This window comes from Engraulis encrasicolus, unplaced genomic scaffold, assembly GCF_034702125.1.
Source record: "Engraulis encrasicolus isolate BLACKSEA-1 unplaced genomic scaffold, IST_EnEncr_1.0 scaffold_454_np1212, whole genome shotgun sequence".
NCBI classification, from domain to species: Eukaryota; Metazoa; Chordata; class Actinopteri; order Clupeiformes; family Engraulidae; genus Engraulis; species Engraulis encrasicolus.
The window spans coordinates 20,466-25,946 of NW_026945758.1; the positions used below are offsets into that span (position 1 = coordinate 20,466).

Below are 5,481 nucleotides of genomic sequence, written 5' to 3' on the forward strand. Positions count from 1 at the left end.
TTTGCCACTTACTTTGTCATGCAGTACATCTTCCAACTGTCATGTGCATGAAACAGAGTATTGCAGGGGGACTCTTCCTCAATCTAACACTGTAGCCGTTGTTTGTGAACACTGGGGAGAGAATTTGGCATACAATATAACCTCGCGTTGTCCAGGTCTTAATTGATCTAGCATGTGGCCCCGTTAAAAACCCAGTGGTGGTGGTTTGCCCAGCAGAAAACCTTTGAAGCACAGGGCTAGTGTTGGTGATCCTGTGGGTCAGAGGTAGCCAAGCTGTGCCCTCCTAGTGACGCATTACTTTTAGCGTTGCAACTAGTCAGGTCAAGAGCAATGTAAGTACCGGTACTTTCTGAGTTCCCGAAAATACGGGAACTCCTCCCACTCTGTCGGTAAGCAAACAGCCATAAGTAAACCAAGGGAGGTGGGTCAACCATGCCGTTTGGGAAATGTTAATTGTGAAGTTCATTGGTCAGACCAAGTCATGAAGAGATTTGAACGTCGATGATAATCAGGCTAGGTCAGAGGTCTGCTTGGGAAATGTGTCCATACACAAAATGTGGAGGACACAAGTCCATGTCCAGATATAATTTCACTTAATTTATCTTGTGTGACACAAGGTCCCTCTTCCATCCAATCCCGGGGATTCATTTCTACATGTCATGCATATTTCATTCTTTCGTTTCTATATCTCGCAATACTAATAGATTGTCTTTTTTACACCACATTTAGGATGTTCCAGATGGATCAAGTACTGGGTTGCAGCCAGCACCATCACTCAGTACATGGCAAAGCCAAACACAGGTAATGTCAACCTTCTGCTATTTACAACTTGGTCCTTTAAGGCATGGTTTGCCACTTACTTTGTCATGCAGTACATCTTCCAACTGTCATGTGCATGAAACAGAGTATTGCAGGGGGACTCTTCCTCAATCTAACACTGTAGCCGTTGTTTGTGAACACTGGGGAGAGAATTTGGCATACAATATAACCTCGGCGGTGTCCAGGTCTTAATTGATCTAGCATGTGGCCCCGTTAAAAACCCAGTGGTGGTGGTTTGCCCAGCAGAAAACCTTTGAAGCACAGGGCTAGTGTTGGTGATCCTGTGGGTCAGAGGTAGCCAGGCTGTGCCCTCCTAGTGACGCAACACTTTCAGCGTTGCAACTAGTCAGGTCAAGAGCAATGTAAGTACCGGTACTTTCTGAGTTCCCGAAAATACGGGAACTCCTCCCACTCTGTCGGTAAGCAAACAGCCATAAGTAAACCAAGGGAGGTGGGTCAACCATGCCGTTTGGGAAATGTTAATTGTGAAGTTCATTGGTCAGACCAAGTCATGAAGAGATTTGAACGTCGATGATAATCAGGCTAGGTCAGAGGTCTGCTTGGGAAATGTGTCCATACACAAAATGTGGAGGACACAAGTCCATGTCCAGATATAATTTCACTTAATTTATCTTGTGTGACACAAGGTCCCTCTTCCATCCAATCCCGGGGATTCATTTCTACATGTCATGCATATTTCATTCTTTCGTTTCTATATCTCGCAATACTAATAGATTGTCTTTTTTACACAACATTTAGCATGTTCCAGATGGATCAAGTACTGGGTTGCAGCCAGCACCATCACTCTGTACAGGGCAAAGCCAAACACAGGTAATGTACAGCTAAAAACCTCTATTGGTTTACCGCCGCTGAATGATGAATGCGGATATGTGTTGTGGTAAAAGATCTTAAATTCAACTACAGTTTATATCATGTAAGGGGAGGTTTTGTCAATTTTTTTCTTTACAAATAGTTTTTCCACAATGCGGGAAGACCTTCACAGGCTAGCTGTCTGCTAATGTGTAGTATTTGGATTTGGCCTCATAAATACACCTTGCTGACTCAATGCATAGCAATCTAGAGGGAACATAATACAGTTTACACTAAGTCTTTGTACAACTAGTCTTGAATTTGATATTGATAATTTGAGATAAAGGACACAGCATGTAAAAGGATAATTTAGTCGTGTACTAACCTCAACTCTGACAACTCTATGAGAAGTTTTCAAAAAAATACATTATCTGCGTTGTCACAATTTTTTAGCTCCATAGGAAGGGCAACCAGTTAAATTGCCTGATTGTAAAATCATGTTTAGGACAAGACATAACACTAGTTTTTATTAGTTAAGAGCAAGCTGGTCCACTTCAAAGGAGACTGGGCCAAGGACGACTGGAGCACACAGGATACGTTTTTTTCTGTTTTTATTGTGGTGCGAGCATGATTAACGTTTCGACGCAATGCGTCTTAATCAGAATCAAACCATACTGATGGTAATGTAATTAACTCTTTAGTTTTCTCCATTGTGTCTTCTTCAACATCTGCTGCCTTTACTTCACCCTGCTCCTAATGATTGTGTTAATTTGTCATGGTCATGAATATCCCGCAAAACAATGATTTGGCTCAGGTTTGAGGGCTGTGTTTTCTAAGTCTATTCTCCATCTATACAAGAACCGTGGTATAGGACATCAACATTTCTGAAAATGGTAGAATTGTAGCACTTGTGTTTACTCAGATATTATTTTTTATTTAACAGGACACAACAGAACACTACCTCAGAGCATCTCAACCAGTCCCAAGATCCTGCAGTAATGGACTAGGCCAACAGGTACTTCCAATTCAATATGCAGTGTGGTAATGAAAATGACTGAATATGTGCACTATAATTTCCCCATGTTCAGGGTATCTGTGATGTAAAAGAACTGCAATTTCAGGTTTTATTCAGTTTCTGCACAACATAATGTGTTGTATTTGATGTACTGCAATAATGCATCACAGATGAATGTAAAAAGCTGGATGACTGACTGATATGTTATCTTTTAAGGATTCTGAGGGGGATGACCTTATATACCCAGGAGCACCTACGTATAACCAAAGGACAAAGTCTGCTTCTGTTAATGGCCTACATTCTGAGGCACAATCTGACTGGGGTAGCTCTTGAACATCTTCTTCAAATATTCAATGTACACTTCCCAGGGTCAGTGCCCGCGACTTCATACCTCTTCAATAAAGCATATGGACGTTATGGACAGTATGAACCACATTTTTACTGTTCTGGCTGTACCAGCTACATAGGTAATGCCACAAATCAGGAATTGATACAGGAGTGCTCAATATGTCACATGGCATTTGATGCAGACATAAATCTCAAGAATGGATCATATTTCATTGTTTTGGATCTAGCGAGTCAAATAAAAGACATTCTTGAAAGTCCTCAAACGACTGTAACTAAGAATGTGTCAGCAAATGGTGTTTTCACCGACATACAATCCGGTTTGCAATACAAGAGACTGATTGGGACAGAAAATGTTGGAGAATCTCACATTAGTCTCCACTGGAACACTGATGGCATTCCTATTTTTAAAAGTTCAAAGAGTCAGTTATGGCCAATACAGTGTCAGATTATAGAACTCAATGCAAAAGATCGCAAAAACAATGTCTGTGTTCCGTGCTTGTGGTTTGGTGAGGTCAAGCCAAACATGACCACACTCCAGACACCATTTGTTGACCAGCTGCTTAAGTTGGAGGAAGAGGGAATATCTTGGACAGACATACACATCTGCCACCACTCATCTAAGGTGCATGCATTAGTCTGTAGTTCAGATTCAGTGGCACATGCTCAAATCCGCAACACCAAACAGTTTAACGGACAATACGGCTGCGACTCCTGTTACCATAAAGGTAGTCCATACTCAAACCTTACCCCCGAACCCGTTCTCAGGTCAGAATCTCAACACTTTGTACATGCAATGTCAGCAACATCACAGCAACCTGTGATGGGGGTGAAAGGTCCCTCTCCTCTCATGAAGTTGTCTAAGTTTCAAATGATTAATGGATTTGTGCCTGAATACCAGCACAGTGTGTGCCTTGGGGTGACTCGCCAATTAATGAAATAGATCCAAAGCACCATGCAAAACCATGGTACATTGGCACTAACTCTGAGAGGATTGATGAGCAGTTGCTAGCCATCAAGCCTCCAGTAGAATTAACTAGAGTGCCATGTGCTGTATAGGAGCGTAAATTTTGGAAAGCCTCAGAGTGGAGATCATTCCTTTTGTTTTACGCTTTACTTGTACTTTCTGGTATTCTGCCAAAGAAGTACCTGAACAATCTTTTCCTCCTTGTGTTTGGCATTTACACACTGTTACAGGAAAAGATCCATACAGTTGACATTGACAACGCAGAAAAGGCACTGAAAAAATTTGTAATGGGATTCGAAAAGTTGTACGGTCGAGAAAATATGACTTTTAATGTGCATTTGATGACCCACATTTCAGCAAGTGTCAGGAACTGGGGACCTCTGTGGGCCACATCCACATTTTCATTAGAGAGTTTTAATGGCACCCTACTTAAATACTTTAATGGGACCACATATGTCCAAGACTAGATTGTCAAAAGATTCCTCAAATGGCAAGATCTTTCAAAACATGCAAATAAAAGAATGAACAGTGCCAATGATACAGTGATACTGCAAAACAGTAAGCGTAAAACAGCAAAATCACTGCCTCTGTCAGACAACGTTAGGATATTTGGTAGTTCCACTACAGTGAATCTGCCAGTACGGCACATGCTTGCTATTGAGGAACTAGTAGGTGTACGTGTACAACATGGCCTGTATTATGACCGTTTTATTGTTGATGGTGTACTCTATCACTCTGACACCTACAAAGGACTGAAGAAAAGAAACAATTCTGTCGTACAATTGTCTGATGGCACAATATGCAAGATATTGAGCATTGTGGCATTCAACATAGGTAGCACACAGCAGAGTTGTGTTTTGGTCAGGGAACTTTTCAGGTCTGGAAGTGTAATGTATAGGGATGCTGAACTTAAAATTTCTTCCAGATTTGTGAATGAAGTGACTGAGTCCCATAGCATTCATGCGGTGTGTCCACAATCTTTCAAAAGGAAGTGTGTCATGGTTAATGTCAAAAAGATGTATGTGATTGCCTTACCAAATGCAATTGAAGGGGACTGATGTAAATGTGACCGTATTGATACATTCAAATAACTTTAAATTAGCTTCATTGATTGTAGGTAATTTCATGAGATTTGTTCAAATGGAGCAATATGTAGTGCCATGTAAAAGTTATTGCTTGTATCTTAGCGTTCCAAATTGTTTATCTTTCCTTTGTGATTGTCTTTATTTTCTATGTACAGGGACATTGAAATGTGATAGAACATGTTGTGAATAAAATACTGTAATGCATACAGCACAACAACACTGTCTTTTCTGGAATATGTAATGTATTTGTGGTGTTCCTGCAAAGTGTTGATGTAGAAATAAGTTGCTACAATAACGCAATGAAATGCCTCAAAGTTTACACATGTACCATTCAAGACATCTGCAGTGCTGAAATGTAGCTTAAGATAATTACAATTTTGTAGGCTTATGTTTGTGAACATATAAGAAATATGCAGTTTGGCCAGTAATTAGTTTATTTA

General features: G+C 40.6%; 1 long non-coding RNA gene across 1 annotated transcript; it reads left to right on the forward strand.

Moving 5' to 3' along the window:
* Window positions 1-724: 724 nt before the first annotated feature.
* LOC134444096 (uncharacterized) lies at window positions 725-2,900 on the forward strand. Its single transcript, XR_010033869.1, has 4 exons — window positions 725-801; window positions 1,579-1,650; window positions 2,573-2,644; window positions 2,861-2,900. It is a non-coding gene; the product is annotated as an uncharacterized LOC134444096 (long non-coding RNA).
* Window positions 2,901-5,481: the final 2,581 nt, after the last annotated feature.